The 21,532-nt window shown below is 34.1% G+C and overlaps 1 protein-coding gene across 2 annotated transcripts in view; it reads left to right on the plus strand.

Moving 5' to 3' along the window:
* The first annotated feature begins 6,739 nt into the window (after window positions 1-6,739).
* The window catches only part of LOC145293677 (CD9 antigen-like), a 33,290-nt gene continuing 18,497 nt past the window's right edge, over window positions 6,740-21,532 (plus strand). The window contains exons 1-2 of one of the 2 annotated variants that reach the window (XM_080140061.1): window positions 6,740-7,396; window positions 16,602-16,643. The gene's annotated coding sequence lies outside the window, so the exon portion shown is untranslated. The remainder of the gene's footprint in view (window positions 7,397-16,601; window positions 16,644-21,532) is intronic. The other variant, XM_080140062.1, reaches the window with a different exon arrangement.

The following is a 21,532-nucleotide window of genomic DNA, read 5'->3' on the forward strand; positions in this document are numbered from 1 at the left end:
AATTAAAACCCTCATAAATGACATCTTCAAGTGTGTTGAAGACTACAAGTACCTAGGATCACACATAAGGAAATCTGAGAAATATTTAACATTAGAAAGGGCATGGACTGCTTGTAACAAAATGGATCTGGAAATCCAATCTTGCTCGCAAATTCAAAATCCAAGTTTTCCGCATACTTACTGAGCCAATCTTAAACACAATCTATGGAACTGAAACTTGGACTCTTTCATCAAAACAACAGCATCGTTTGGATGGATGTTACACACGTCTTTTGAGAAGAGTACTCAATCTCTCATGGTGAAACCACCCAACTCTAGAAATGATATATGAGACTTACCGAGAGTATTAACCTCAGTTTTCAAGAGATGTGATCAGTTTGTTGGGCATTGTGCACATGCCACAGATGAACTGGGTTCATCATTTGTACTGTGGAGGCACCCATCATCTCATAATCGATCATGAAAGTTAACATTTTCCAGATAGGATACAACGAGATACATTCATCTACCAGGAAAATCTTTTGGGTGCTATGACAGACAGGGAATACTGGAAGGGCGTAGTGTGTTCAATCTCGGCTGGTCGAGGATGTTCTTTTTGTTTTTGCACCAAGTTTTTCAGGGTGCTTTAAAAAATAGAATTTCATTATTGAGGGGTGGAGATGATTTAGTTAAGGGTGTTAATCTACAAATTTATATAAAATTTCAATTTGTTTGTTGTAATATGTAATTAATGAAAACCAATGTTGGTAAATGTGCCATGTTTGTCCAACCAAAGACCTACCTTTAGAATGTTTACTTTTAAGGATATGTAGGGGCAATCCGGGCCGCTATCAACGAATATCGCCTTTAAATTTATTGCTGACAATTTGTTCAAAACATACAACAAAATTCATTATCCCATTTTTTCCTGTAGTTTTGCCTGGCAGCCATATTGTTTTAGATTTAGCACCTAAGAGAAACTGCAAGTTGTGCACATGTGCAAATGGAAAGAAAAAAATAGAAAAGAAAACTTTCTGAATAAGGGAGAAGCAAAAAATAAAAAAATGGGGTCAATGTGGCTTAGTTGTCCCACTGAAAACTTACCTGCAAACGGTGTTTATTCCGAAAGCCATTCATGGGGAGGTTGGAGATATTTATTTCGAAAGCCGTCCTTAACATGGAGAAGTTGGGGGTATTTATTCGGAAAGCCGTTTTTAACATGGGGAGGTTGGGGTAATACCCCCTAAAAAGCGACTTTTTGTAGGTAAATCTTCTTTATTTAAAAATAAAAATAAATTTAAGAGAATGCTGGTTGAATTCTTCTTTTTTGAAGGAGACTTTCTTCAATTACAGGTATTCAGTAAAAGTTGTGCACTTGTCATCTGCTGCAAAACTCGCGCATGCTCCATGAACAACTTCCTTTCATTAACGAACATGGTGGACAATGCAAAATACTGGAAAATCACATTGAGCAGTTGAGCACTGAATGCGTTAATACTAAAAAAAAAAATACTTGTTTATGATAAATTTAAAGGCGATATTCGTTCGTAGCAGGCCGGATAACCCCCTATATATCCTTAAAAGTCAACATTCTAAAGTTAGGTCTTTTGGAAAAGCAGCGTACATTGACCTCAATGTTTGCCACTCCATAACAACTGCAGTCGAAATTTCTGTTGTTCAGTTTTTAAAAAAGTGATCTTTTATGAACCTTCACAATATTTTTGTCGCTTTGTCACAAAAACTCATTCACGTGTGAAAGATAACCTGATTTAACATTTTTCTGAAAAAGCAAAAAAAATAAATAAATAAATAAATAAATAAAAAATAAAATGAATAGAAACAAAGAACAACCTATTTTTGATGGACCTTTTCCGCCATAATGTTTACGTTTTTGCTTGTCAGATTTGAAAGATTAATGAGCTTGATTTTGCTGAAACGATTCAGTAATGTTGAATCGTTTCAAGCAAACATACCATAATATTTTTTGGCGTTTCTATAGAATTTGGACCCGATTTTGTAGTCGATAAATGGAGTTTTCAGATAAAACAAAAACAAACAAAAAAACACTGGTTTCAACTGATATTTTTGTTAATTCTAATAAGTTACAATGGCAGCTTCCAAATTATGCAGTCAAATTTACCTGAATATTACTGAATGATTAAACAAAACAATTTTAATCGCGTTAGCCGGTGAAAAATTGCCGCCACCTTGTTTAAATCAAAATCGAAAATTACCTCCCCTTTTGAATTCTGTGTCGTACAATCGTTTTCATCAAATTTTATTTTTATTTTCTTTAATAAATAATTTTCGAACTTATTGATTTTAGTAATTTTTGGATATAATCATCTTAAAAATACGAGGAATACGTAGATACCATTATTTTCATGTGAAATTCAGTTTTACGATTTCCGAAATTTCGTCCTAATAGTGTAGAAGCATCTACATTTTTTAAAAATACTTATCTAGTTTCACCTCAATATTTAAAACTGCTCCGAAAAATAAACAAAATAACTTAAAAAGCTTATTGTACTTACGTGTGAATGTGAAGGCAGTAATCCAAAAAAAAATTTTTTTTAATTTTATTATCGGATTTTCTTATCTGGCATTTGTCAAAAACAAAAAAAAATGAATTCAATAGTTTCATGCGAGAAACGTGTTCTGAAATAGCGCCGAACAGGATTTTTTTTATATATAACTCTCTAATGATAATTGAAATCAACATTGGGGGGGGGGGTGCAATCATTACTATTGCCAACATAATGATTTCTAGTTAGTTAGTTTAGTTTAGTTAGAGTTCGGGTTGAGAGTTACTTAAACTTCCAAACAAATAAATTTGCAAGGGAAAAATTACAAACATTGAATAAGTGATGTTTTTATTCTACAAAATTTTCACTCTTCTAAAATTAGTAATTGCTTTTAATAAAAGAAATATTCATTTTTCTGGCAATCTTGCATTATAGTTAACAGTCAAGAAATCACCAAAATATATATAACTTTTCATGAAATGCATTTAAATTTAATTTTCTACCGACCTGCATACTTATAACATTCTGTAACTGTTTTCAAGCCTTTTTTATTTTAAAATTAGGTTTTGTTTAAATGTCACTTTTTATCACACGAGAATCAAAATAGATGCTTCTCATTTTATTTGGGGTTGGAAGACTTCATTCCTTAAACAACAGTAAACAAAAATTAAGTTAGTTTACCAGTCACTAAGTCGTTTTGGCACCTCCATAGACTTAGACAATCACATAAAGTCTTCCACCCCCCAAATAAAGTGAGAAAAAACTATTTGGATTCTCGTGTGAAAAAAAAGTGAGTTTTGAACAACATCAGGAAGGTGCCATTAGGACTTAGTGGTAAACTCAGTTATTTTATTTACTGCTGTAATTAAAAAAAAACCTATTCAGCTTGAAATGATTCAAAGCTAAATAAGCTCTTCCAAAAACATGACACCATTTTTTGTGTGTTTTGATAAGTTGATTTTATGATAACAAATTCAGATAATAAATTTTGCAATCAGTTTAAAATTATACAGGTCGGTAGAAAATTAAATTTTATTGCGTTTGGTGAAGTTATTAATGATAATTTTGTTCTGGTTTTTGTTATATTTTATTTTTTGACTGTTAACTATACAACATTACTAGTTTTCCAATTAAAAATAATTACATTTTTTTCCACAACACTATCAAGGAATAAGAAAAGTGCAATTTTTTTCTTTTGATTACAAGCCAACACTGTGTGCATGCGTGTTTTCTCACCTCTACGTGACTTACACATTATTATAAAGTACTAGACTTTTAACCTGCTAAAAATGGGCAAAAGTTATAGCCGTTGACTTAAAATGAGTGCTTTATGTCAAATTGATAGTTGAATGTTTAAATTTATGCTCAGTTTTGCATGAAATACTAATCTTTATTAATCGCTAATTTTGCATCGAATGGATACCATAATACGTAGTTCGCTACACCTTATCATGACAAAGGTCCATACAAAATTTCAGACAGATCAGACCAGTAGTTTCCGAGAAAAAGTGAAACAAACAGACAATGAGAAATACAATATAGGTTATTAATGTATTCATTGAAATAAAAAAATACCGTAGGGCTGCTTCCCAACCGACTACAGCATGATTGTTTTCAAGTCCAATGTGAGCAAATTCTTGTCGAACGATCCTCTTAAATAATTAAATTCTATCCATTTCACAATCGTCTACAATCCTCTCGTAATATTTTTCATCGTTCAACTGACAATCTTATTAAGCCTTATCCGCGAGTGGATTCTGTGCCTTAATAAGTGGGGACTCGTTAGTATTTAAAAAATGTGTAAAGTACTAAAACGAAAATGTTCAAATTCTGTTCAAAGAATAATTTAATTACGAAATTAAATCCACTAGAATGCATTTCATAAACAATCCGACCATTTTATTCATTTGTTAATAGTTGACAAATAAAAGAGTGAATAATTTTGTGGCTCTTTGAAATTTGAAAGCATTTAAACCGTTGAATAGAAAGTCATTTAACACGATTTAAAAATTTCATTCAATAAAAAGAGTGAAAGTTTGGAAAATTATTCACATCCAGTCATTTTTATAAACAGAAATTAAAACAACATTAACTTAATAAAATTAGTTAATTTGGGTCTGTTAATAATTTGATGACCAAACGATACCACAAGAATTAAATGTAATATACAAAGGTACTCTGGTTACTATTACAGAAAAATTATTTTTAAGGAAATACAGTTGGAAAATTAGTTAAAATTTTATTCTACTAATTCATCTGTGACCTATTTACGTTTAAAGTAGTTTAATATTTAAAATATGTATTTAAAATAAGTTTAAAACACTTTTATTTGCCGTAAATAGCAACTGTCAATAAAATAATCCACGTTCATTTATTACAGGAAGTATTTTTTAAAAACGCAAATAGGTCACAAACGAGGAGGAAAAACAGAAGAAATTGTTTTTGACAACTTTATCAACTTCATTTCATTTAAAATAATAAATCTTATCTGTCCCTTTAAATGTATGTATGTATGTATGCCCAAAACTTTCGACAGAGACGACGGATTTTCACATCGGTATCATTTTGAAGTTTGACCCTTCAAACAACAAATATCGAAAAATTGGCCCAAAACATTAATTACTTCACTCTCAACTGGGCACTTTTCTACAGGGAGGAGTCGCTTTTGTCGCCGATATTTTCGAAAGTCATTCCCTCTTTTTGATTGACTAGCCTTAACTTAAACCTATGTCACTTTCAGATTGGCAATTGACGCGACAGCAAAGACTTCACTTTTCTTTTTCACATTGTTTTTCTCCTTCGAAGTACGGGTTCGAGCCTGCTTGCCTACTACAACTTTTTTTTTTTTTTTGCTTAACACACACCTCCAAACACCTGAGCAACGCCGGACACCCAGACTAGTTCAAAATAATTATCCTTTCAGAATACTATTTAAAAATAATCATTTTGTATTTTTTGTTAAACAGGTATTATTGTAGAATAATACCCTCTTTTAAATTACCCTCCCATCCAAAATAAAAAATTATAGGATTCTACTTTTTTTAGGCGATTATGCTTGAACGCCCTGAAAAACTTGATAAAAAGGTGAAAAAACAACAAATATTTAGCAATTTGAAAGGGGGCTCAGTTTTGTATATAAATTTAAGGTGAAATTAACCCCAATTAAATATAACTTTCAAGATACTATTTGAAATGACAACATATTGTTTAAAAGAAACAAACATGTATTATTGTAGATTAACCCCTTTCACTAAATGAATCTCTCCAAAAAATGAGATTCTACTTCTAAGGTAATTACTTTTAAACATTCTGAAAATATTGGTAGAAAATTTTTTTTTTTTAGAATTAAGATCAGTTTCATATACAAATTTAATGTAAAATTATTAACCATTTGTAGCCATTCTAGCTGGACGGGGGTTAAAAAAAAAGTCACTAACCCGATAGATCCTGAACTGTCATTAAAGCTTCAGCCTTTGTTCCATCGACGAAATGTTGCATCCCTCTACCTGTTCTATAAGTATTTTAATAGTGGATGCTCTGACGAACTACAAGCCCTTGCACCCCTTCGATGTAAATACCCATAACAAACCTGACAAGCAGCAAAGTCCCACCCCTACACACTAGAGATCCTTAAATGTAAGATAACCTTCTACACCAATAGTTTCTTCGCCAGTACTGCTAGACTTTGGAACTCCCTTCTGGGTCCCTGCTTTCGCAACTGTACTGACATGCAGAAGTGCAATTGTAATGTGAACAGACATCTTGTTGCTCAACTCTCTGCCTGATATCCCTGCAACTAATCTCCCTGATAGTAGCCCTGACACAGCTTTGTTTAGTATGAAAACGGAATATAAAAAAAAAACTAACCCTGAATCAAAGTGGCAAGTTTGTAAAACACCTCGTAATCACCTAAAAAGTGGCCCACCATCCAAAAGTTTAACGTACATGATTTATTTCTTATAGTAAAAATAAAGGGGGGGGGGTTACGCTAGAAAGCTGCAGAAATGAGGATTATTTTATGTTACATTTTTATGTGTAACTAATCGCACACTCTAAATTCTAAAATATAAAGCGATTAACGTAGTTTGCTTAAAACATTGTTTAGTATGTATATAAATTGAATTTTAATTTATAGAAGGCAGAAGTGTAACGAATGAACACAAACTGAAGCAAATATGGTTTTCCTTCTTTTCGTCAAGTTTTTCACAGGTAACTGCCTTTTTTTTTTTTTTTTTAAAGAAAAGGTTAATTGTAAAACACTAGAAATGTCAGAGATGGGATTATTTTACATTGATTTTATGCGTAACTACCCCAACCCCACTATTAATTGTTTTTCTTCTTTCCAGCAAGTTTTGCAGAGTGTTCAGAGGTGCCTTAAAAATTTGAGGTGTGGGCAATTTAGCTGAGTGTTAAGCTACATATTTACGCCCTTAAACCCCCCCCCCAAAAAAAACTCGCATATTTTTCTAAGAAAAAAAAAATGAAACTAAATAAGTCCCAAACAATACCGGAGACAGTGACAGATAAACTGTCAAGGGAAGAAATGTTGTTTTTCTTAATATAAAAACTAAAATGAACTCCCTCTTCTTATGCAGGTTGGGTTTGGGTTAGGGTTGAATTTTGTAATTGGAAAATTTGAACTATAAACATAATTTGAATAAAATTATAATTTAAATAGTCAAATAAAGTTGCGTAATAGAAAACTAAAAAGAAAATAACCTATCCCTCCTTTTGGCAAACACGAATGGATTGGGCGAAACTAAAACGTAATTCATGTGTAAAAACTAGAAAGTAAAACTTCAACAAGTGCGTTGTATAAAGAGTCATTCCTGCTCTTCTTAGGGAAGGAGCATCACGTTTTACACCGGGCTCTCTGGTAACTCACCTTTCAGGTAAGTTGATTTTTTTTTTCTTCCTCTTTCAAATTTCGTTGAAGGACGATTGCGCTTTGAAAAGATTTGACGTGAAGATTTTTCAACCATCGATTACCATGGCTTATAGAATCCTTCCTGAAAATTAAACGCTCGAATTTCTCCAATATTCACAAACCCAAATTGTAACAAATATATAGAAAATACTACTACGTTTACTGCAAAGGAATGTGACACCATGTATTTGACTAGAAAATTCTTCATACCTGCTAATGCAAAAGTCTCTACTCTAATCGGTCCTCATTGCTACAAAGTCGCATTACTTGTTGCACAACTCCCCACTCGGATTGCCCTTTGTAGCAATCACAAAATACCCATTTTCTCTCGCGAATTACCCCCCCCCCTCCATGAGCGATTCGGCCACATACTGACCAATCAGCTGCCGTAGTAGTACATAGATTCATAAGTCCCCTAAGGAACTTTCTAAATTCCTTTGGGAATCACGGTCAGCCAGCAGAAAGCAGATAGAACCTGACAAGCATGGAAGAAATACCTCTCGCTCTCTTGTCCCTGTCCCTCCATACGATTTTCACTGAAGATAACTTGCTGACTGACCTGCAATCAAAGAACTTTCTATTTTTCGGGTTTGTATTACTGTACACATAGATTCGAAAAAGTTGTCAAACAAATATATAACAAATGTTATCAAAGACAAGATAAGTTACTTTTCTACCTAATTAGATAATTTTCTAGTGTTTTTATTTAATGTAACATGTTTAAGCTCGAAAACGTGTTTACCGATGTATTGAAACATTTAAAATGGCGCCCGACTCTCTTTGAGACGGTAAGTTTGGGAAAAGGAGTTAAAAATAAAAATATGCAAAATACTGTTTAAAACCCACCGAACATGTCGGCCTGTTATCGTAACATATTGAGCGAGTTTCTCCCAGTATTTTGGGTACTCATGCGCTTATTGATCCGTGCTGAAATAACGTTATTTAAAAAGCCATTCTTAACATGGGGAGGGTGTTTTGTACCTATTCTGTACTTTAACTTTACAATTGAATAAAAAAAACACATCAAAACTTTAAACTTAGAAATAGGACTTAAAAAAATAGCTCGAATCAGTAAGTACATTAGCACCGTAGTTCCCCCCCCCCCAACTTTTTCGAATCTGTAAAGTAATACAAACCCACTTCTCCCTCTAATACGGTCTAACTTTCAACCACGAAAATAAACCTTTTGGTTTTGTTTTGGAAGTTATATTCCATGCTACTTGTTCGACTATCAATTCATAGTGCAACGACTGCAACGGCAACGCACATTCCCTATAATGGTGACATTGACGTCATATGAACCGCAACCTTATGTCTGCTTTGGGTTAAAAAACAAAAACAAAACATCGATTCTTTAAATATCGTATGAATCCGAAGATTCTATTGGCATTGGTTCGCCAATTGTTTTTGTAGTCGGAATTCTTTCTAGAAAGACATCGGGTTGCTGAACGGACCACGTGAAGGTTGCCAACATCCTAAATGAATTGTGGAACGACCTGGATTCAAACTTGGTACACCCAGGTCGTCAGTTCGTGTCTAACTACTAGACCAGTAGACCACTAGACTTGTTAACTATACGAACTATGGAAAAAGCAGAAGCAACTTGATTTTTTTTCCGTCAAAAACGAGGGGAGGGGGCTACAAAATGCTTAATGTGTGCAATATTTTCAAATCTTTTAATCTGGCGATAAAATAGCTGACAGACATATTTGTACAAAAAATTAATATCTAAAAAATTTAAACCCAATTAGAAATCTATGTAACGGAACATTTTGAAATAATGGAATTTTAATCGTTTTAAAATTTTAAGTTTCTTTTACTTGGCAATTCAACTCGGAAAAACGCAATTTTAAAACATAAAATTTATGCATTTTTTAATTTCAAGGTAAATTGTTAAATGTATTTAAATTTTTTAAATATTTTACTTAACTCTTGTTTCATAAAGAAGTTTCGATAGATTTAAATATTTTGTTCAAATTTTGAAAAAATAAATAGGGTGGGACACGGACTAAAAAATTTCCCCCTCTTATATTTTACGGAAACTGCATTTTATGTAATTTACTTCTAAAATGGACAAGTATCGAAAATTTCACAAATCTAACCATTAGTTGATTTTTGCCAGATTTATTAAACATGGGTATGTTTTCACGTTCGAAATGCTTACATGGGAACGTTATTTTTAAAGCGCAAATTGTGAACACTATTTTCGTTTCGCAATTTCATTACTTTCGTACGATGAAAAAAAAAATTGAAATTATTACTAGTTTATTTTGCCCTCTTAATGGTACAAAAGTTATAATATTTATAAAGTTACATCGTTCTACATATAGGGAGGGTAATTTTGTGGTGACTTTGGGGGGGGGGGCTATAGACCGTCATCTTCCAAATATTTGAATCTTCACAACTTTTCAAGGATTTCTTTTTCCTTACCTTTATTTTCTATCTCGTATCGTTGCATTTTAGTTTGTCGGTGTCTGGTTTATAGTATACCTGGCGGACGTTTAGGAAATTGCCCCCCCCCCCTTCTAAATTCCACAAACCCTTTCTTTCGTCTCATCGATTACAAGCTTTCAGATTAGAAAAAATTTAAGTCATTTTATGACTTATCGTCGGATCAGTTTTCAATTAGTACGTTTTATTAAATTGAACACGTACTTTGATTATCACCGATAAAATATTGTCACAATATTTTATCGGTGTGGTCACTAAGTACGTGTTCAATTTAGTAATTAGTTATAATTGAAAACTAATCCCCGGCGATGTCATTAAAATTTTCCATTGAATCTGTAAGTTAAGTTTCGTTAATCGATGAGATTAACGTGAAAAGTCTAAATTGTGGAATTTAGTCAATTTCCTAAATGTTAGTTATTCGGGTGTAGCCCTAGCAGTGTCAGAAATCGCCATTAAAAATTCGTGGTAAACACTGGAATACTTAGACTTACTGTCTTTCGAAGTTTATAACTACTTGAAAAATGTAATTCAAACCGTATTTTTCTTAAAGGAGCGAAGACCAAACTTAAAAAAAAAAAAACTGGTTTAATAGCAAATTATGCAATATTTGCTTTACTCTTTTTTAAAAAAGAGTTAAGTAAAATCAACGAAAATTTTATTTTGATTATAAAAATATATTAATTCCAAAAAATCACTTGCCTATAAAAAATACTATTCAATGGGTACTTCCAGTATTTAAGAATTTATCCATATTTATACTTTACTTTAAACAAGGATTTAAAAACGCGAACTCAGATTTTTTTTTTTTTTTTTTTTCACTGTTCCAATAAAGGGAGACATTTCTAATTTTCTTCCGGTGGCTTCAAAGCGCCACAATTAATGTCTCTTGTGCTGTAAACCAAAATTACTATTTTGGGGCCTCCTTAGTTAAAAATCAATTTCAGACTACGTTTTAATCTTATCCCTTTGTCGTTTCCAGTTTTTTTAAAGCCAAATCATTTATTTTAGCGTTTTGGATTTTATTCTTAAATCTAAAATTTTTTTTTTTTTTTTTTTTTTTTTACACCCGCTGACTTACAATAATTACCTCTTGGCCTTCGAGACAGGATCAGTGTAGTAGTATCTGTTCTGATGCTGCATTGAAGTGCTGCACTTCACTTTTGTCCTCGGTCAGTGGAAAAACCTTTTATGACTAATTTGTTCCCATCCAGAGTGCCTTTTTTGGGGAGCTGGATTTCTCCACATTAAAAATCTTTAACTCTGCCCTCGTGGGGAGGCAAGTAAACAAGAATTACGTACTGTAACCCCTCGCGGCGGTTTTAGTGGCAATATGCCTTGTTTTGGGTGAAATGAAATACACTGGGGGGGGGGGAGATAATTAGACCCCCCCCCCCTTAGAGATTCTTTAATATTTTAATTGTTCAGGGGACAGTCTGGTTTTAAACACTTGCTCGAAAATAACTCCATCTGAGGAGACAACGCGCACACTCTGATCCTCTTTCGTTTGTTTTTTTTGTCACATGACTTATTTTTTTTTTTTTTTTTTTTAACCAAATGAAGTTATTTAGCTTAATTCAGGAAGTTGAATAGGTTCTCATTTTAGTTTTCAATATCTTAATTTTAAAGCTTTTTTCTTTTACCTTCTGTTTTGGATAAAAGCTGACTTATTACTATATAAATAATGAATCTACATGAAAATTTGATTAAGGATCCTTTACATGGGAGTTTTTCCTGCAACGGTGCTCACGGGAATTTAACTCGAGTTTCAATACAAAACTCTATCAACCAGGACGATGTAGTGACGTAAGCATTTTTCTCGAGTCAAATGACGGTGATTTTTATCCCCCCCCCCCGGGTCTTCCATTGTTTTTAGCTAGTCTCTTCCTAGTCCGCAAAACTAGCAGGGGTTAAATTAATTTACTATGAAGCAAAGTTCGACACTAGATCGATTTTAAGAGGAAAAGGTTTAGTTTGCAAAATTGGGCCACTTTAGAAGTGACAAATTCCCTCCCCCCCGCTATTCTAGTTAACTGCAGTCAAGACAGATACCACTTTTTTTTTTATCTTTCACTTGCACCACAAGGCTATCCAAATGTCGGTGAGTGGAGGGTTATTCTGTCTATTCTGCTCTAAACTTGACCCATTGGTCACTTTCACTTCAGTCACAAATAAGACTTTTCTCACAAATCAATGCCCCCCCCCCACGATGAGTGATTCGGTCACACTGACAAATCTGTAATTTGAGCAGCCCCACTTTACTACCTCTCACCGTGATGTTGCTAGCCTATTTTTTTTCTAAAAATACTTTTATGGCATGTTTCTCAAAATTGTTCTATTCCGGCTTCCTTTGTTTCAGCTCATTTGACTCGTTGGCCTAGTGGTCTCCATCAATTCGTTGTTTTAATACTTCATTGTAATACTTATTCCAGTAGCTTATTTCCAATGACTGCAAGGTTATGAAACTTTCTTCTCGCTGTTTTCCTACGTACACAGTCTTCGCACTTTTCAAGGCTAAGATCAATAGGCATTTACTGTCTTTGCAATAATCGGGTTTCATTCTTGCTTGGCTTCTTACATCAAGTGGCTTCATGCGTTTTCTCGACTGATTTCCATTTAAAAACAGTTGACAGGCCTGACTCTATCTAAGGAACTTTGTTAGCCCCTTTGGAAACCTCTGTAAACTGGATAACTGGACAAACAGTAGAAACGCACATTTCTCCTCGTCTCTGTCCACTGGACACTCGGCATATTAAATTTTCACTGAATTTAATTGATGCCCGACCTGATTCTCTACATAGAACTACTGCAAGATGAGAACACTAATCTAAAGAATCCAAACCCATTCTCATCTGAAAGTCCAACTTGGACCCACTGAGGTGAGTTTTCATTTATCATTCTAGAAAATTACTTGTGCTTAGAGTATCCTATATCTATAAAGCCACCATTTGCTCATGCATAGTATTGTCACATTGAGCTGGTGCTTCTGCCACTAGTCTCCCTTCTAATAGGCTCACTGTCAAATCTCCCAGCCTCTGTCCCATCACCACATGTCGCACCCCTGTGCCTATTTTGCAAGTACTTTAATGGATTGTGCTCATAGCTTTAACCTTACAAGTAGCAAAATCTCACCCCCTTCACTGGCTTTTTTAAATGCCACAAGTCCTAAAAATAGCTTTCCTTGGACTGCTAGCCTTTGGAATTCCCTACCTATTTCCTACTTGACTGTACTAACACATTTAAATGTAATGTAAATGGACATCTCGCTACTCAACTCCTCATAGTCTCCTGTAGGTATGATCCCAAATACTTTTCCTGTACATTAAAGTGGAAATACGCCTTGTTTGGCATGAATAAGTAAAAAAAATCTTTTAAATTTAATACTATGAAATGAAAACGATTGTTTCAAATCGTTAATCGACTCCCAAACGGATGACGTAAGATTCTATAGAGGTCTCTACAGTCTGGATAATTAAAATGTAAGATTCTGGGTCAAATGCCCTCATGATAAAAACGTCTACTTGCTCTTGTGCTCCTGAATTTTTTCAGATAAAGATGAATACGTATTATCCGAACTACCGTTCTCATCTTTAGTGTTATTTGTAGGTTTGTGTTACTATACAAATTCGAAAAGTGGTTAAAAACAAAAGATAACATGTTATCAAAGGCAAGATAAGTTGCTCTTCTACCTACCTGGAAAAGTTTTTAGTGGTTTTACTCTACTTAAAATTTAATCGGTTTGAAAATCAGTGTTTATCAATATATTAAAAAATGGTGGCATGCTCGCTGTTGAACACGGTAAGTTTGGGAAAATGAGTTCAAACAAATTATACAAAATACTGTTAGGCGGACACATATTCGGTGGTTTTCTATGTCCGGTAATATTGAGTTTCTATCAGTATTTTGTGTATTAACTCCTTTTCCCACACTTGCTATGCTTAAGTGAGCATGCCGCCATTCTTAAAATATATTGATAAACACTGTATGATTTTCGAACCGATTATGTTTTAAAAGTCAATAAAACCACTACAGACTTCCAGATAGAGTAACTTATCTTGCCTTTGATAACATTTGTTATATATATATATAATTTTTTTTTTTTTTTTTCCGAATCTGTATACTAAAACGAACCCTTTTGCATATTTTAGTTGATGTAACCTGACCTGAAGTTGCATCAACCAAAACGTGAGAATAACATTTAAGAACAGTAGCCCTAATAATCCTAATACAAGATCTATCTACCATGATCTTTTTTAAAGATTAAAAACTGGTTTACTTCTGGGTTGAGCAATTTTAAAAATGACTGGTTCGATCAAGTTTACTTACTTTTATTTTAAAGTCATTTCTATGTAACACTTATCTGAGATCTTCCTAAACGAATTACTCTTAGAGTACCTCCAAGAGTACAACCTTGTTGGTATATCCAATTGGTTAATTTTTGTAATTAGTAGCCACTATAAGCACCCTTGGGTCATTCACTAATAACCACATCCCATTTGAACTCATGTGGAGGTAGATACATTTTAAATCTAATTTGAGGGTACAGAATAATTAAAGGCCAAACCTTTGAAAAATCTTTATAAATAGCGTTATTCAGAAATCTATTCTTGATGAGGTTCATTTCAAATTCTATTTATATCCTGTTTATCTGTATACCAAAAAAATGCACTAACTAAAAAAAATTGAATGCCTGACTGGAGATTCTTTTAAAACAGGTTCGGGTTTTTTTTTTTTTTTTTTTTTTTTTTTTTTTATAGCCATTTTGCTTAAATGGTATGAAATCAAGGGCAAATTTATAACCACCCACGTGATTTAACAATTGGAAGAAAATTTCCAGCAGCCTTTAGCTGTTAGCACTTCACTCTTGTTGCTTCAAGTAAATTTTGAAAGGAAATTTCCCCAATCAAATTTGTATGAAACAAATTGCATTGAACAAATCTTTCAGTGTGAAAAAACCTTTATCAACATGAAAGGTTTACAAAATATATAAAACAAGCAAATTCAAATTAATAATGGTGAAAAATTGTTCTTGAAATTTCAATTTTGACTTTACAATATACTTTCAAAATAATCTAAATGTAATTTATTCGATAACATAAAACCTGAAATCAATTTGAGTTAGAATTTCTATCCAGAAGTTTCTTCACAATGAGTGGAGTGTAAGTAGCTCAGATTTCTGACTAGAAATTTTACCTCTAGAGCCTCTCAAATGTTGGGTGTCTCTTCCTGTTTTAGATATGACCTTGTACAAAATCAATGTAAATCGAATCCTTTGTCACGTAATCGTGACAACTTTGCCCAATTGGTTCTTCCTTGTTCTATTTTTGGACTAAGCCTGTTGATGTCTTTGTCTGACTTTCAAATGACATCGACATAGTTTAGATATATTATAGACTAGCAGTGAGACCCGACGTTGCTCAAGATTAATCAACGAATGTTTCACCCTGCCATATTGTCATTGAAATTTGAAATTGCAATTTTTTTTTTTTTTTTTTTTTTTAATCCAATCAATTATCTGTTCTAGTTGGGGGGGGGGGGGCATCACAGTACACCTAGAGGGAGCTTCACATACCTCCAAGCAGGGACTTGGTTTAAAATATTTTAGTTTACATTGCACTGTAGACAACCTGTTAAGCCATTTCTTGTATAATGGCTTGAATTAGTTTAAAATGCTAAAGTATATTGTTCAATTGTGCTCTAAACAAAAACATTAATTTCAAACATGCCCCTGTCATATCAGAACTTACTGTTGATTTTATATGCCGGGCCTTTCTGCTTGTATGGTAATGAAACTTTTCAAATGCACTTGTGATTTTAGGTTGTATAAGGCATTAACTTCAGTCAAAATCGCTTTTTCAATATTTATTGAAGCTATTCCCATACAAAATCTAATAACACTGCCAGGCACATAAGTACACTTGTGTGAAATTTCCAAAAACTCGGCACAGCCGTTTAGGAGTCTATAGGAAGAAATGCACATACTAAGTTTGTTTTTTTTTCTTTTTTTTTTTTAAAGAAATGTATAATTTTTCTAAAATTCTGAATGCTATATGTACATAATTCACTTAAATTCACTAATTATGAATTCTGGAACACGTCTGTTAGACGTTTGTGATGCAAATGTGGGCTAGTTTAATTTTTTATAGAGAACGCCTTTTGTGAAGATTCAGCAATCTTCAGTATGACATTGCAGCAAAATCTCACCCCTTCATTGTAAACTTTCAAATGAAAGATTTTCTACTCTAATAGTTTAAATGATTTGCCTTTAGCATTCCATTTGCTGAGTGTACCAAGATGCAGAACTTTAAATGTAATATGAACATCTTGCTGCATAATTTCCCACTTTAGATTACTTCTATGAATCTGATTTCCTAATTCCAGTAATCCCTTATGTCTCTATGGCAATGTGTCTTGTTTGAAGCAAGTGGCCTGTTTCCCAGCTGACTACAATCTGTCTTCAAGTCCAATGTAAACAAGTTCTTGATTATCCGTCCCCCTATGTAATCCAACTTGCAAAAATTCCATTACCCATGTTTAAAATGCTATAATCACATAGACTAATGTATACCCATTAACTCTTGTCCTCGAGTGGCCTCCGGGCCTTGATAGGTGGTGATTCCTGGGGGGGGGGACCCCGTAAAACTTCGGACTTGAAGGGTTTGATTTAAAAGATTTCAATGCACTAAACAAAATGGTTACTTTGTCAATTCTTTTCTTTCCAGTTTTATCATCACTAAACTACATTTTTATTGGAAAAAAAATCCGTAAGTAAATGTTCAAATCATTTTCAATTTTATTTACTGATCCTTTCCTCCATAACCCCTACCGGGTGCGATTGGAACTATTAACATGCACACATACTGAACCCAGATTTGTCCAGGCATAAATTAAGCTAAAAAATTAGGTTCATATTTAACGGCTAAGAAATCGAAAAACCATATAAACAGCTGCTACAAACATTACCATTTAATTTTCTACTACCCTGTATACTTTTAAAGTTGTGAAATTTAAGTTTAATTTTTTTTTTATTGCTTTCACTTAGCCAAACAAGAGTCAATCAAAAGTAGCGTTTATTTTCATTGTGTACACATGTAACATACTGCTTGTGCTTTGAACACTTTACAGTATCGAACATCTCTGGCATCTTGTCTGGAATGTTATTCTGTCAACATGCAACGAATTGCTTTGGATTCCTCATTACTTTTCCTTTTTGGTAGTTGTAATAAGAACTAAAAGCAATTGCCTAATTTTGCTCTTTCCAGCAATGTATTTCCAGAATGTGCTGTAGAGGTGATAACCTTCAATCTGTAGTAAAAGACCAATGGATGGTTAAATTTCGTGCTAAGACGAAGTTTCTTTACTTTAGGAATTCTAAGACTTTTTTTTTTTTTTTTTTTTTCAAATACTGATTGCCATAATAGCACTCCCCCCCCCCTTTTAGGGTTAAAGGTTCGAACCTCTCGGCCTAGCATTCACTGGTAAACTAAATTGGAATAAATGCATAGATACTGCCAAGTCTAATTTTACCATTCTAGGAAGCTTCTCACAACTGCGAATATCTCTACCCTAAAATTTTATACTATGTAGTGGCACTTGGGTCTGATTCGATCCCCTTTTCCACCACAAATAAAATTAAACATGTGAAATAAACTTTGTTTATTTACACAAGTATCAAGTAAAAATGAATTTTTCAGTGTCCAAAAAGTGTCTTGGTAGAAAATTTCTTCTCAATGTGAAAGTTCTTTAGACTGTTCGTTGGATTGACAAAAACGGAATGTCCTTTGTTAGTGAGAAAACTGGCTTTTTCTGTGATAAGAGGAAGGTAAGTATCTTTGCACTCGCTGAATATCTGCATTCTGTGTGCATGCATGTGAATACGTTTTGTCCTGCTGGTAAGAAATAGCAACGATGACTTTGGTAAGAGGTAGAAAGTACATGTTTCTGTGCATACATGCATATGTATGAATAGGTGGGTTTCGTCATTCTGGTGCGGAAGTAGCAACGAAGACTTTGACGAAAAATCAGTGAGTGAGATTGAGTTCACTCATATTTTTCGATAGGCTACCAGGCGAGTTGGGAAAAGGTTTGAAATCGTTGAGCGTTGATTAAAAAGTGCACGTCTTTGTCAAGTGAATGCTTTCAACTAAGTCTGTTGAACAGAACACATTTAAATTTTCTTCCCTGCAGAACTTGCATGGGCATATTCTTTGAAATCTTTGTGCATCTGAAATTTCTTTTGGCATGCATAATTGGATTTTTAAAATTTTTTTTTTTTTTTTTTTTTTAAACAAATGAATGCATTTTAGTGTTTAACTGCATAAATACTCCCCCCCCCCATTGGAAAAGATATGAATATTTTTCAATATGTAATGTATTCCTTCAAATGTCTCGGCCAATGGACTGTTTTTGTCATAGGTCTGGCGTTTGTATCTTTTTCTGCTGCACTCCCTTATTTCATAGTTGTGGTGGGGAAATTGTCTGGGGGGGGGGGTATTCCTCAATGTACACTAGTTTAATTCGGCCGATTGTGATTTTTCTTCCTACGACAGTAAAATATTTTACACTTGTTTAGAACTTGGTATGGTCCTGAGTAATTTGGACAGTGGCTTTTTTTATTTTTTATTTATTTTTTTTAGTCCTCCTGGTGGGTATAAAATTGAAGACCTTTTTAACTCTGTCATTAAAATATTGTCCAGGTAGTCACTGCTGATCCAAAAACTACATCTGCTGGTGTGCTTTGCAAGTCTTGTTTCGAATCCTTAAAACAATTAACAGTAAATTGTCTTAAGACTCGGACAACTAAATTTTTAGTTGTCTGAAAGCGTTCAACAAGGCTGGGATGATAGGCCGTGGTCTTTGGTTTGTTTCCAAAATTCTATATTCTATAGAGGGTTGAGTCTATCAATTGTGATTACTGAAGGTACTCCAAAGATCTGTATCCAATCCTGTAGTATAGCTCTAGCTATTGTCGCCGATGTGTCCTTGATTGGTATGGCAGTAGGTGATTTTCTTAATCTGTCGACTATGGTAAGGATGTGGGTGTTCTTTTGAGGTGGGTAATGTTCCTACCACATCGTGGATACTGGTAATCAGGTGTGCTAAAAGTGCATAGTGGTGACTCTGTGCCTGTGAATTTTATTTTTGACAGGGTACACGCGTCAAATTTTGAATATCTTTTCATATTTGACCAAACAAAAAATAGGGACTATTTTGCCTGGATACCCCCCCCCCCCCCGGTGTCAATGTACTAAAGGGTACGGGCATTTCCTTAAGTTGTAAAGACGTTTTCTGTTTGTCTGGTTTTATCCATCTCTTGTTCTTGTGCAATTAATTCCATATTTAGCGAGGTAATTGTAGCTCCTGACAATGCGTCTGCTACAATGTTTTGTCCTTTGATGTATCTGATATTGGTAAATTGGGCTATATAATCAAAATGTCTGATTTCTCATGGGCCATATTATCTACATGTAGTGCATATGTTAATGGCTTATAGTTAGAAACTTTTGCATTCATACTAACAGGTCTGAAATATTTAATTGCTAAGGAAATCGCTAACTGTTTCCTTAAAGGTGCTGTACTTTGTCTTGCTCAGTTTGGCTGAAAAAACGATATGAGTCCTTGCTTGTATCTTCGGTCTGTTGGTGAATAACTGCTCCTACAGCTACGTCTGCATCTGTTTTTCACTATCCTCAATGTAATTCAATTTCAGGAAATTGACTAAGGCAGTTTTAGCTTGACTGAAAGCTTCTAAAGCAGATCCTTTTAACTTTAATGGTGTGAGGATTGTAGAACAATTGGGTAAAAATCGTCTAATTATACATATAAAACGACAAACTTTTAACAGACGTAGGTTGTGGGGAAATTTAAAATAGCACTTTCTCGGGTAATGGTGATATTTCATCCTTATCAGTTGAGTGTCCGAGGAAGTTAACTGCCTGTTGGCTGAAGATACATTTTTCAATGATTATTTTTTTAGATCGTAATGGGACAGTCTTTAGAAAGCTTATGTTAAGGCTTCTACTAGCAATTAGGACATCATCCACACCTACGAATGGTAGGTCCCTAAAAACCTCATTAACTTTTGGAAGGCTTGACAAGCATTTCTAAGCCCGAAAGGCATTTGGACGAATTTGTAAATGCCAAATAGTGGTCAGTGCTGTTTTATGGATATCTTCTCCCACTAGAACTTGGTAATATCCCTTTACTAGATCCAACTTGGAAAATATTGTGGCATTTTGCAATCCAATTGTGAAATCATGAATGTGTGGGGTAGGTATCATGATTAATCTAAAATCACTGCAAGGACGCCATGTTGTCACATTTGATTTCTTTTACATCATGTGTAGAGAAGACCAAGCGCTTTTGGACTGTCAGATAATTCCTTGCTGTAACATGTGTTGAAACTCTTTCACAATCCTGTATTCGAGTTTCAAACGTCTGTGGGTGGCATAAATGGGTTGTCCATTCGTTTTGTTTTGCATTATACTTAGTGCCAGTGTCCTTGAATGACAGTTGTGGATTTTTGAAGTAGCTGGCAAATGTATCTTTGGGTAAGGCAGAACTGATTCCGGTAGACTGATATCTAGTGATACCTTTTAATCACGATCTTCATTTGATTATCCGTTAGTGTGATTAGTCTTGTCTACAAATTGAATCTGGCTAGAAAATCTGCCCCTAATATTGGTGTTATGTTGGCTATGGTAAAAATCCACAAAAAAAAAAATCGGTCACATGCTGAGATTAATATTCAAGGATTTCTCTTCAAATGTCTGTATATTTGTGCCATTAGCTGCTTGGAGGTGGTAAGGCTGAAGTAGTTTGATTTAGCAGCGGTAATATTTCGCTTATCTCTGCTCCAGTGTCTATTAAGGTATACCCATTAGTGTTGTCACAAATATAAAATACTTTTTGTAGAAAATCCAGCAACAGTTATCTCTACTGGCTGGAATGTTCGTTTCCCTGTTTCTCCTTGTTAAAGGAACAAGGGTAAGTACGTCTTGCTTCGGTACCAAAGTTTTCATGCAAATAACATGCGTTCTCTCCGGTGTGTTGCTTCAACCTCTTCTAAGACTGTCTTCTATAGCTAGGTTATTTGAGTGGGTTCCGACGGTCTATCTGTAGCGAATCTTGTAATTGTCACGAAAGTTTTTTGACCGTAAACTTAAGTTCATTAAATTCCTCGTCTTTTTATCGGTTGAGATTGCACAGTTAATTTTGCAGTTACAAAGATTTTCATGTATTCAATCTGCCATGTCCAAGTTTTTGGTCTGTTTCTTCTGGTATGGGTGCAAGAATTTGTCATCAGGTTTGTCCAACCTTAGACTCCTAATGTTTTCGGACATTTTGTCATCCAGTAATGTTTGCATACGCTGTAATAGTTGTGAGAAGGTACGATCTCCTAATTCAATCTGTGAAGGGATTGCACAACATTGTCTCATTGGATAAGCCAGTCTGTTTCAATATCACCTTAAGCCAGTTGTACAGGTTGTCTTCTGGTACATTCTTCTGTAAATCCGTCACCTCTTCGTCTGTTGGTAGCTTTTCAACTAAGCAACAATATCTGGTTCTCTGGGACATAATCCGTTTCATGTCAAAGTGCATGGATTTGGACGAACCATGAGTTTAATTTTATTAGTGGGATCGAAGACTGGTA

This window comes from Euprymna scolopes, chromosome 15 (genome assembly GCF_053919585.1).
Source record: "Euprymna scolopes isolate OS-2025 chromosome 15, ASM5391958v1, whole genome shotgun sequence".
In the NCBI taxonomy this organism is placed as follows: Eukaryota; Metazoa; Mollusca; class Cephalopoda; order Sepiida; family Sepiolidae; genus Euprymna; species Euprymna scolopes.